This window comes from Watersipora subatra, chromosome 8, assembly GCF_963576615.1.
Source record: "Watersipora subatra chromosome 8, tzWatSuba1.1, whole genome shotgun sequence".
Classification (NCBI taxonomy): domain Eukaryota; kingdom Metazoa; phylum Bryozoa; class Gymnolaemata; order Cheilostomatida; family Watersiporidae; genus Watersipora; species Watersipora subatra.
The window spans coordinates 29,638,287-29,652,525 of NC_088715.1; positions in this window are offsets into that span (position 1 = coordinate 29,638,287).

Sequence of the window (14,239 nt, forward strand, 5' to 3'; positions counted from 1 at the left end):
TAAAGAATTTTGGCTAACGTTTCAAATAATGAAAACTTTGGTGATTGGACAAAAAACACAGGCTGATAAACTGTGTACCGCAATTTCGCACCTGTAAATCGGTCTACGCCTCAAACGGTCTACGTTTATTACAGAAACCTTCAAATAAATTCGATTACAAGTAAAAAATGCCATAGACTGATGAAATGAGCACGGTTTTCTCGTGAAAATGGCACTGCTAAATAGTTCTACTATCTGTCACACGGCTCTATTGGCGTTTCAATTTTCGGTCTAAACTTTTATTAAACCGAGCTTTTCAAGCTTTTTGTGGCAATTTTCGTTCAATTTAATCTGTCTATTTGTGTATAATCCGATCAGGTGAGTAAGTTTTAAGATATTAGCAAAGGTTTACAAAGACTTGGTAACCTATTTAAATAGGTTTAAATGTGTTTTGTATCGTTATTATACTTTAACAAATTTACATTTCGGTGCTTAAGTTTGTTGATGAAATTTCTTGACGAGGGTTCGTCTCATTGTTGATGAATAATTTTCGTAAGTTGTGTGCACATGCATTTATCATAAAAACTCCCACACTTTCGCTCCGCTCGTGTGGTCTTGGGAAAACCTGTTTTAATTATTCATACTAGCACTTTATTGTAGCTGTAACAGAGGGATGTAGTAATCAGTGACACTACAGTTCACATGTATTTATCAATAAATCTGTTTTAGCAAAACTTTCTTTCATAAAGTTGAAGAGTAAATAGATTGTTATACATTGTATAAAGGAAGTTGGTCTGGGAAAAATTATGCTTTTATAATTTATCATATATTTACAATAATATAAATGTCACGGAGTGATGTGGTAATGGTAGACACCTCAGTTCTACTTCGCATATATCTGTTAATAATCCTGTTTCAGCTAATGGTTCTTTCTTAAAGGCAGAGAATAAATAAATTGTTAGACGTTTTTTAAAGAGAATTTGCCTGGATAATTCCGAGTTGGTTTTGTTAAAACGGTATCCACTAATGTAGTGAAAATTCAAGTTTATTTTTACTAGAAAGTATTTAATTATTGTTACGACTCATTTTTACAGAAACTTAGTAATAAAAGTTGCAATCTTATCAGAGTTACATTCAAATTAATTGTAACTAGATGTCAATAGTTTTAAAAGCAACCATGTAAAATGTTAAAATAATGAGGGCAAGTTTATGTTGCAGCAATTTCTTTTTACCAAAATGGATTACTTTTTTCTGCCATATTGCTTAAATGCAATGTAACTTTCCTGATAACATCCTACAATTTCAATTGGTTTATAAAAAAGTAAAACCTAGCAAATTGTTTGATGCTCAGCAACCTACATGAATGTTTCACAAAACTCGAAATACTGAATATTTTTGGCACTGTACTCAAGTTATGGTTAAATATTTGATTATGAAATATTTTAAGTTGCTATACTCTATACTATACTCATAAATTCAAATAGCAGGTCAATCATACAGACTGAACCATGATTTTAACATGTATTAGTGAATAATACACTAAGTTATTTCAAAGCATATGCCCAGCGGCTTCATCAGAAGAATTTCATTTTTATATCAGGGTACATCAATCAATAAGGACACAAAGTTTGCATAACAAGCAGTTAAAAGGAAACCACAAAATAATATTTAACAATTATTATAAATTTATACACTTTTATGATTTTTCTTACGAATCTAAAACATAAGATGTTTGTCAATATCACACCATTATTAATAAAAACTCTAGCAATACCATTTACTAGTTTAATGCATTCTCCAAAATCTTTTATCTTCATGTTGCCTGAGATCTTGTAACAATCATTAGCAAATTTCACTTATAAACCAACTTAAAAACAGCTCTAAAATAGTGAATTTATAAAAGCAGATCATGAAAATTGCAAATCAGCTGAAGTTAATTGCAGCTGATATAGTAAAAATAGTTGAGACAACTGATGCAAGTGATAATCATTATTTTTATGTTTTAATTTTGTGTAGCAGTTCAGTATTAACTGCAATAATGAAACTGTTAATGCAACCAAATTGGCTTCTAAGTCCTATGTGGTGGGCATAATTACCAAATTGTTCACAACATATAACGTTTTTGACAGCTAACTATGTCAACGTTACAAAAGATTATCATCGACTGACTTTGCAGTCATGGTACTATTACTGACTAAGCGCTGCCTCATTTATTTGAACACACGTTCCTATTGTGAGAACAAAAGCCAGACAGTGAAAGAGGGAAAATGAACCAGTTTGCGGTATTTTCTCAAAAAACCTCCACAGTTGGCTTTTCTTCCATTGAAAGACATCTTATGATATAAATTAAACTGTGAGTAAAAGGCTACCAGTGACATGCTTAGCAGAGTTTGAGGTGTAATCGCTAGACTTAAATTAACGTAATTCCATTTTTCTTTATTAAAATCAAAGCAATGAGTGTAAGTGCCAACTCCGTAATTTGGTAACTTTTAGCATTAAACTCAGCATCGACGTGCAAATATATGGCACCTATTAATATTATTTAGTTACCTATAGCAATATTTTAAATAATATTTGTTGCCTACTACTTAAGGCAGTTTAATAAAAGTACCAAGTTTAATATCTAATTTATCTGTTCCCTCATCATGTTGTGCTCTGGATATATCGCTTGTTAAATTTGTCACACCTTAATTCTAGTTCGATTTTTTCATCATAGCAAACCATTTCTTGAAGTTGTCTTCTTCCAGCTGCACTAATTTTTATAAATATCTAAATGGAAATACCATAGTTTATATAGTACTTGGTATAGTGTTAGTTAGTATGTCCCTATGATGTTAGTTGTAAATCTTTACTATAATAATATCTGTGCCTGTCCAAAACCCTTTTTAGAGGTTAGAAAAAAAGTGCATTGTAACGGTGTTGAACTTACATCTTTGGCTATGTAGCAAAACACACTATTAACCAAACCCCTTTACCAGCTTCTCGCTTTGCAAGAAAATCATGTAGAAAACACATGTCTATTGAAAATGATAAATTCTCATTAAATAGCAAGTAAACATGACAATCTCTGATTGCCCACTAGACTGCCAGGGTACTAATTGCCAAAAAAATGATTTACTTTGCAAGATAGTGAAATGGTTATGGCTGGAAGTCATTAACTAAAGTTAACTGCATTTAAATTTGTAATAAGAATAAAATGACAATGATGGTATTTATAAATAAAAATGGTGAAAGATTTAAGCAAAATATTATGTTTTACAATTGTTTATATAGTCATTCGTCCTGTTGATATTTTGCTTTACCAAATGTTCAATTATTATATCAAATTCTATCGCTAATTAGTTCACCATGATAAACAATAATTGAAGTTGTCTTCTACCGGCGAACTTTTTTGTATGAATATCAAACTGAGGCGTCAAGTACTCAGTATAGACATTAGATAATAGAATAATAGTCTGTATATAGTTATGGTATTAAAGGTTAAGTTACCATAAACTTTGCTCAAGTAGCAAGTTATCAATATAATCATGGTGGAAAGTTGCAAACTTTTGCCAACTAATTTTTAAGTTTTAATAAAATTTTGACGAAAATAATATTTAATAGTAACGATGGGAAATGGTTTGAGCATTACTTAATCACAGCACAACTCAACCATGTAATAAGTTAGCAAGATTAGACTTACTGTGAGATAATGTATTATCTTCAACTCATAATACTATGATAATCATTGAATAATAGTATTATAAAAACATATTCGCTAAATAAGGAGTTTAGGGTATTCAGAGTTAACTGCAGTTTTTTGCCTCTAAAATGCAAAGAAGTATTAATAAGAATTTCAAGTTCTTTAATCACAATGTTAGATTATTGTAAGTAAGTATATTTTAAAATATTAGCTGAAAAACAGATTACTCAGAATTGAGGTAAGGCTATTCAAAATTTGTTGCTGTTATCTGCTGATCAAATTTAAATAAATTCAAATAATGACTTCAACTTTTTGTATTAACAGTGCTACAAATATCTTCTCAATGTACTAAGTGCAGATAAGCATAGGTATTCCTTTCAGCTATAAATTTTATTTATGTTTCTTTGCTTTTTCTAAAACTTATAATGTCTAAATAGGACTAAAATGCTAATTAGTAATACTGTTGAGCCAGCAGCAGACCAACCTGACTGATGAGAAAGCAGTAACAGTACTCTACTACTGCGGGACCAAGTCCATACATCTTTACTGGCATCACAGCATATACCTCTGAAATCAGCAACTTTACTGCTGGTCCATCTTATTGTGCCATCATTTCTCAGTGAGTGAACTTTGTACGCATGGCAGTCACTGACTATGATGCCCTCTGGGTGGCTGATAGCTAAGTAATTAGGGCAACTAAATACATCATGAGAAATATGATCAGCAGTTTTACCAGTTAAAGAATAGACACATAGCTGATGATGCTCTGGGTCAGCAACATAAACCTTATCATTAGTGACAGCCAGCTGGCTAATAAACCCACAACTGGGCACAGACCACCTCCTCAACTCATCATAGCTGCTCCCATCATATACAATCACTTCTCTTTTACTACCTGGAGGAGGCTCTTTACACAATGTGTATATACAGTTTGTGTACCACTGGATAGATATGATACTACCATCAGATACAGGGACAGACTTTACTACAACTCCCATGCTGTTACACACAGTAAACTTGTTATTTCCTCCTGCTAAGATCTCCCCATTAGGTGTAACTTCTACCGAGTAGCATTCATTAACCAGGACTGTATCACACTTTCCAAGAGTTGTCTGCTCCTTGAGCCCTGCAAGTATAATCAACCAATAGTGTAACCAACAAAAATTATATGGTATGTTAAACCTAGTGCACTTCTAAATTATTTGTGGTCAAGATAAAAGAACAGAGTCTATTAAAATCTAAAGCTCTTTAAGTGAGCGACTCAGTGATACAAATCATCAGCCCTGTGTTACTAATAATAATAATAGTAAATACTAATGAAATACTACTAGAGTTGTGAGGTCACCAAGAAATTTTATTTATATTTATATGTTTTGATGCAACGCTTATTTTATAGAGAATTTCATGTGGCCAAATGAAATGACAAAAATTTGCAAATGCAATTGAAGTATACAATTTTTTTTAAAATTAATTGAGGTTATGCTTGGTTTAGTTATAAATTTTGAAACCTTTGCATATCATTATTTTTTCAATGACACATAAATCACAAACATTGTATCTGAATGCAATTTTAAAGCTAAATTAAGTTTGTTGAACCATCCAAAAGAAAGTGTTTGAAAAACGCTGTGTTTTCTCTTTTTTTCATCAAGACAGTTTTAAGAACGAAAGCGCAGTGTAATTTATGAATGTCATCTAAAAGCTTAAGTACTTTCAAGCAACCTCCAAAACCTTCCAAAAAGCACAATGTTATTTAGATTTAAACTTGTTAAAAAGCCAATACTCTTCAGGGCTGAACTCACTCCATGTCATGGAACAAGAGTAAATATTCTAATTAGTTTATTATCTGATTCGCCACAATATTGATCTGATTTTTAGAATGAAACGGAGCGCAAAACTTTGCTTTAGCTCTGTGATTATATGGAAATCTTTAATTTTCTGACCATTGCTTTCATTTCATATTTTAAATTGGTCAATATATCTTTTTGGTTAAATGTGCTGTTCATTTTAATCTACCGCGGGGCAACCTTCGATCGCATTTGAAATTATGAAAATCATCGTTTTGTTGAATGTTCCATGCTAACTATACATTTATATGTATATGTATATGTATATGTATATGTATATGTATATGTATATGTATATATATATATATATATATATATATATATATATATATATATATATATATATGTACCCCTAAGTATTTTATCCAACATTTAAGATGTTATAACACGATATGCACATATTTTAGATCCTTTGAATTGATTTTTATATTTATCTATTATCTTATCTATGATTATTTGTAAAATTCAAGGTGAAAAATTTATTTTTTATGGATACTATAATATTTATAATGCAGATTATACAAAATTATAATAAAACTGTGTATAGAATAAATGATGTAATTAATATAGTTGGTAGAAATTTTCAAATGATAGCCAAGATTGATGATTGATTTAATTGATTCAATTTATTAGTTCTAAATAACAAAAATCTAAACAGCGCTTAAGATGTGTGTGAATAGGGAAGCTACTTGGGAGAACAACAAATCTGAGTTGAACTAGCAAGATAGCAAAATGTTGCGAAATAATAGATGCGTGTAATTATTTCATGATAAAACTAATCTACATGTCAAAGGAACTGGTTCAGAATTCTCAGAGCAATGATTGTTAGGCCCACTTTGATTGTTCTATACTTCCAGGGATTAAACCAATTAAATCGCTGTGATTGTTCTATGAGAGGACATTAGTCGGCTTAATTGACCAATGGCACACAAGTTGATTTCATACGTTGTATATCGATGCTAATTCGAAGATTACCAAAAAACCTATGTATTTTGGTAGACCAGTGTCTGGCTCGCTATATCTCAGCTTCTGGTAGATCAATATCTTTGATGCTTTTTTTCAGAACATCAGTCAACACCTCAAGATAAATATATAATCTTAATAATATCATACTTTCTCTATTCTTTTTAAGAGAGGTCAATTTAACCAAATTAGTTAAATATTTTGCTTCATTTGTTACTCAATAAGAAACTAATAGAAATTACAAGCCACACGAGTGTAGCGAAGTTGATGTATATGCATTATTTGAGCAGTGTCAAAGTTACTCAGATTAAAAGGTTTGTTGACCTCTACCATCTTTGAAAAACTTTACCTTCTTTTAGCTTGTTCTCTTTGATTGCTACGTGGATCTTGTCAAGTTGATCTTGAAGAGAATTGGCCAGTAATGCTTTAGGATAGTTTGATGGAGGCTTTGAAATCACTAAATTACAGTATGGGCAGTGTGGATCTCTTTTATCTTGAGATGCTGCTAACACTATCCTCTCTGAAAGTTAAAATAGGTATTTAATAAAACTTCATAAACTAATGTTAAAGTGAGCTAACATATAAGAGTATGATTATCTGATTAATTAATACAATACGATATATTAAGCAAAATAATTACAATAAAAACTATGTTAAAACTTCAATTATTATTAGACAATTAAAATTGATACTAATGAATAGCTAAGTTGTTATTCTTTCTTGGTGTTCCTTTTGGAAGGTTTGCATAATAATACAAAATATTCACAATCAAATAGAAATTAAAAGCTTGTACAATAAAGCAAGATAACTTTTGATGGCAATATAACAGTAATAATATTAATTGGCATTAAAAGTAGACATGTTACACATTAGCTCATTGTTGACTATGAACTTTTTTTTAAATGTTCCTATTTAATAACTTAGGAACCTAGTAGCCAAAGCAATAATAATGTAATTTAATGTAATAACTTGATCTAGAGCTACTAAATTTACTAGTAGAACAGCTTTTTGATTTGAATAGAAAGCAGATTATCAATAGTCAACATGCTGCGTATAAAGGTATTTGAACCATTAGTACAGTAGAAATTATGGTAATAGTTGTTACTGAACACGAGGAAGATCAAAGGGTACACATAAACAATGACAGAAACTTTAATATATTTGTTGAGTAAACATCAGCAGCCATGTTTTACTGCTTCATTCATCGGTTACCACTGCAAATAGCTGTGTTCACAGCTATTATATAAACACCGACATGTTTATATAACACTATAAAGTTATTTTGTATCATACTGTAGCTATCGTAACTAGGAAACCACAAGTTAGTCAGAGTAACAATTCTTCCAATATTGATGACCACACAGCAAAGGCACTCAGTAGTAGCTAGCACCTTTCCCTCTGTCAAGAGTTTAAAAAAACAGCTTCGAGCAAATTCTACTGTATGAGTAAAACTTATAGGGCTGCTAAGTTCAGTGAGTGATTGTTTTTTTATTATGGTCTAGTAATATTTCACTCAATTGTGATTCACCTCTGATACCTCATTAGAGTAAGTACTGCTTAAAATGTGATGATAATAAAACCTGTTAATATAAAGACAACGCAGCATGTATTTTCGGAGTGGATTTTGTTAATGGTGTTATACTTGATCATCCTTTATACAAGTTATCTATGATATGTGGATAATTAGCTAGCTTACAAAACTATTAAACATTGTGTGAGTCAATAATTAAATTTAAAGCTAGGTTTGAAAAGAACCAAAAGATGCTCATTGTGTATGGCTCAAATTTTGTGATAATGGAGTTACTAGTCCACATTGCTGTTTTTCAACCATAAAAACGTGTTCAGCTTATCAGAACTTTAAGCTGATATGGTACAAAATTGCTAAATACCAGTTAAGATAGCAGCACTTTAACGGCATCACAGAGTTTATTAGTAGTGCAATTACATGGGGCTATCTATGGTTATTGATGGAGCTAGTCATGACTACTCCTGAGGCTAACCATGTTTATCAATGGTTATCCATGGGACTAGCTATGGCTAGTCATTGCTAGTTCTATTGCTGGTAATAACTATTAACAGCTAACAACAGAGGCAATCTTATTGTATCCATCTTATAACATAATCAGTGGCTCACACTAATATACCTCACCTCTGTGTGACCATGTAGCTATGGTAAATATTACTTGGCCAAGAGAATCAGCAAATAGGCTTGTGGTATCATCAAGATATAATAATGCAGATAAAATGTTCAATAGCGATTGAAGAATCCTTAATATTGACCAGAAATGGTCTAACTCTTTTTAGACTCACCAATACAAGAAAGACACAAGCTATGTTGACATGGTAGCATTCTCAGCTCAGTTTTTTCACTGCATATAGCACAGTTTAAATACTCTCTCAGCTCTTTGATGATTGTGTCTCCTCCCGCTGCCATTGCTCAGACTTGTAACTATGAGTACAATTGCGGCTTTGAAACATAATATGTAACCAAAACACAACAAATGAGACTTATTCAACTTCTATGTACTATTTATTTTACGAAAAATATGAGTAAATGCATCATAGTGATATCACTATGAATATATCAACAAGCTTTAATATATAAAAAAATAACACAACCTAACCAGAGGCGGGCAATCTTGATAGAAGTTGAATGATTAACTCTGTATATGAATTACTAAGAACTTTAGCATGGTGTTGTAATGGACAGCTGTAACTGCAGTTCTACAGCATGCAATATAACTACTTAGACACGCACAGGTGTGCCTCTTGTTTAAAGAGTGAATACTGGTAACTTATCAGCTAATGACTTCATAAAGATACCCTTTGTATCGATCAAAAACCAACATGGGCTAAAATTAAGATTCAATATCTTCACACATCAGCTGTGTAATACAATACGGCTGAAATGCAATAGCTTCTGATGTTTTTGTAGAGAATTAGCAATTATCCAGTGACCAAGTTAGGCTTATTGATCTGTATTCAACATGATTATCCAGATTTAAATGCATTTCTATAGAACTTTGATGCGTTAATTAAGTCAAAATATTATACAATACTATTGCATTTGAGGGGGCTCACAAAAATTGTTTGTGTGTTACGCTTCAGTTGTTTTGCACTAAAATTACTTTGTTCAAACATTTCATTGGTTGAATTAAAGAATTAATATGAAAAATAACATTCAGCTGGTGAGAAAGTCTGTAGTGACTCATAATGGGTTCAGTTATTACCTTGGTAGAGATCAACATGTTTTTATTGAGTTACTATATCTGGTGAATGCGTGTGATCAGAGTGCACATTCTTAAAGTCTGTTACAGAACCTTAGCAATGCTTCTGTGGAAGTACTCAGGTTTAGAAAGATGATCTTTAGTGTTCAAATATTTGTATCAATTTCAGGATAACTGGCAATTTCTATTTTAATAATTTTATGCTAGTCTTTTGCAGTCAATAGGAAAATCTAGAAAATGTTTTACCCTATAACTATTTTAGACTCATGCTCAGAATCATATTTCTTTGACACCAATGCTTTATTACTGTATTACTTGCTTTACTGATGTTCTCTAGCTTAACTTTTCTATATAATTTTATATTAAATAACAAACAAGTTATGTGTTAAACATATTATAATCATGTTTAGCAAGCGAGAAATTCTCACTCTAAAACTCGATATTTTAATTATAGAGATATTAGATTGTATATTAAACATCATACTAGATAGCGCTGATAATATAGTGTGTGCTAATTCAGATGTGTCAACATTTAGACTATAATAGAAAAAGATTTACAGCGCATACATCAGTAACTCTGTGGTTATACATCTATGTAGTTAATGTCCCTATGTGGTAATTACTGTGTTTTTGTAGTACCACAGTTTTAAATTGTGATACATATCATATATATAATATATATAATAATTTATGAATATACATATCTACACTGTTTTTATGAAGAAAATATTCATGCATATATACATTCTATATATAATAAGAGTATATATACATGTATGCATTGCATATGTACAGGAAATAAAATGTCATATAAATATATTTCTATAGTTCATAATAAAATATCGCTGCAATTTGATTCTGTATCATTCTTTATAATACCTTAGTATCAAAGATTTTATATACTTATAACTAGAGTTTATATTATTATAATTAGAGTGATAAGAAATATAATGGGAAGAAAGAGATGGCTAGGCAAAGTAGCAAATCAAACTTTCTTATGCATAAATGGATCTATGGTCACTTTTTACTTAAAGGTTGTTTAAAGAATAGGTTTTATTCAAAGACAATAAAACAGCAAAATTCCAATATTTAGAAAGGTGTCATTAGCAACATGATGGCAACTTCCTCTGCTAACAAGAAAGTTAAAAAATAGTTAGTATGTTTACTACAACGTTATACTAGCAAAATGTCTGGTGTTGCATATGTATTAAAATCAGCTTATAAACTATTGCAGGTAAGGTTGTTGTCATTGAATAATTTGAGTAAACTAGTATATGTATTGCTAAACTTATTAATGAGAGACGTAGGAGCAAAGTTTAGTGACGTTGCACGTAACGCTGCCGCTATGCAGTTTTTATTGCAGATAATTAATACTATCACCCCAATGAGTCCATTTTATCTTGCATAGCCTAATGTGCTGGATTGTGGTCTTGTAAACAGAAAGTTCCCAAATTGGTTTTACACAGAATTTCTCTACCATCAAGGCCGTAGCTGACACCGATGCCAGAAAGTAAACATAAAAGTAATAGCAGTGCATAATATTTGCACCAATTCTGTTATTTTATGAGAAGCATAATAAAATCATTAACTGTAAGAAAGCAATATTGCAGCTAGTGTGACACGAGCGATAACTCTTGCAGGCTACAATGAATACTAATTCATGAGATTTTTAACATATTTATTTAGTATGATATAATTGCGGTAGATGACACTTTCAGGTGCACTGACACTATAGTATTCAAATGACTTGTCTAATATTTATTAGCCGCTAGCACCCTGTAAAATTTACATAGCTTATGCATTTGACAAGGAGGTGCTAGCTAGTGCAATTGAGAGTGTGCCTTGTTAAACCTGTTCATAATAATCCTTTGTGCCCTTAACAAACTAACCTCTTCATCAACAAAATTCTAACCCTATTCAGAAGAATGAATAGCCGCTCTTTAGCATCAAAAAATCAATATTTCATGAACACCTAATATGTAGTCTTTCTTTATTAACAATGGCATAAACCTTACAATTGCTAATACGATTTCATCAAACATACTTAGTAGTTTTTTTTAAGTCGCCATTGTGATTGAAGAATTCATGCTCATGTAGGTAAGAATTATTTTGGGTGCTGCATATACTAATGATTATTCCGTGATTAACCATCACATGAGTCATAACAAATAATCAATTAATGGCCTTTTGTCAACCTTCATTTTTATTTCAATTGGCCGTTGTTTGTCTGTCTTTGGTTCACATTTTATGTCATGAAGGACAGTAAATAAGTATCATCACAATTAATTAGTGGCTCTAGAAGTTGACTGGCTAGAGTAGCTTGTCACTCCATTAAGTCTAACATCATGAGTTTGATCCTCCAACAAAGCAATATTTGTTCCTCCTACTGGTACAATTGCTCTACTTCTCTTAACGGTGACCATGTATTCACATACTTGAAGTGTTATTTTAACAAACTATCGGTATATTTCATGGGTTTGTGTACCATATTGACAAGCAGTTTGATGATCTCACTAAGTGTATGCAAAGAATTTTGTGATTACACGAAAGTTACCACATTCAAAATAACTGCTAGTGTAATGTTTAAAAAACATAGACATCCATACTGAACTTTATCAGTTTCATCAAAATAGCGTCAATCTCAAAGTCAGGTTTTATTAGCAACCAATTTCTCAGTTTTCTTAAACAAATCTCAAATTAAGCAGATTTTAAGTAGAATGAATGAGCATAACAATGGTACTCTGTTTAATGAAGTCACTAATTCCAAAGATCAAATATATTTAGATAATTTTTCAGATGACAATTACAAAAGCTTACAACCAGAAGTAGCACTAGCTATTATTTAAAATGACAAATTAGAAAAAAAAAATACTTGTTACTGGCCATTGCGCTTTAACTTCAATGATAAACAAGCGTCATGATAACGGTAGTTAACTTTAAGATTTTTAGATATATGAAGTTTAATGTGCGTCTATCTTTATTTGTTCAGACGCTAAACAAAGCTTAAGGTACTGGAGAATTTTAGAGAAGAACAAATATTAAAGGTTGAAAGGGTTAGGGCTCCGTGTACCTTAGCACTCATTGCTAAAAAACATGATTCGGAAAAAGCAAGAGCAGCTTGTTTAACTAAAACGGAATAATAATTTGAAACTAAAATTTGGTCACTTTTTAACGATCATTTAATGTTCTAACTAATAATAAGGTGTCGAGTGACGTTCTTCTTTGCTCTTTTGCTCTTCTCCTAATAATCTATAAATGAGAGAGTCTAGAGACGCCAGTAAAATACTGAAGTTGCAGGCATGGCATGGTCAATATGCAGTCTAGACAGTGTGTTACAAAATATACAGCGCAATACGGCTCTACACAACACTATTCAACACAGTATAACACAAGTACCACTAAAGGGAAATCCTGATAAGATCAGGTAACAGTATATGATGAAAATGGAAATTGTATAAAATTCTGTATATATTCATACTTGTAAACATAACTAACAAGAAAGGTGGCTGTCATTAACTTCTTAAGTGATATTAATGGCTGACACAAGATCCCTTAGTGATTGAAAATGGATGAATCCCAGGGGAACGCTAGCTTTACTGCTGGTGTTAATATAAAATGGGTGAATATGAAATGGCGCATAGATTTGTACGCACAAGTGTTGAGAGGAAATAATTACAAAATAAAAAACATAAATATTTAATTGCTTTGTATACATCAGATGTGGCACAGCACTTAGAAGCTGATCAAAATGATGTAGTATTTGAGCATCTTTAAAATTGTACTCTTGCATTCTAAGGATACTTTTGAGTATTAGGATTAATTGAAGCATTTCTTAGAGGTAACCTGTTATTTGTAATCATAACAGCAATTCAACTACGACTATGGCTTTTGAAAAACAAACAAAACGGAACAAAGTTATTTAAATTGAAAAAGACTACATCTTTAGTCTATTAAAGATATACTTGCTATTTGTATAAACATTTTGCATAAACAATATCAGATTGTGTCACACAAACCCTACTGCGAGGCTTGAATATTTGATAAGATACATTTGCCGTGTCAACATAATGTGCGTATATCCAATATGTGTTACAAAAAGTGTGCACCAATATGTTGTTGGGTAACCTATGTCATATGTGGCCACATATTGCCTACAGCATAGGTTAGGAAAATGACAGTCTGGGATTCAAGCACAAGCTGGCACTTCATCAAATAGTGGCTAGTAGTAATAAAGAGGTGGCTTGTATGCCTTAACCATGTCAATAAATTGATATGTTTATATTTATCTTGTATAACTTTGTAATCGCAATCACTTGTTATTTTATAGCAATAGAGATGGTTAAACTGGTTTGTAACGCAACAAGTAGTTCAGTAGAGCTGTCATTATTATTTTGAAAAAAGCCAAAGTACAGAAGGAGACACCACTCTTTAAGTTTGATCTAAACCGGCCAAAATCTACTAATAAAATATATCGGTAAACAAAAGAACCATTGGTAGAAAATGATATCACTACTACTTTCTATGAGCAAGTCTGATTCATATTG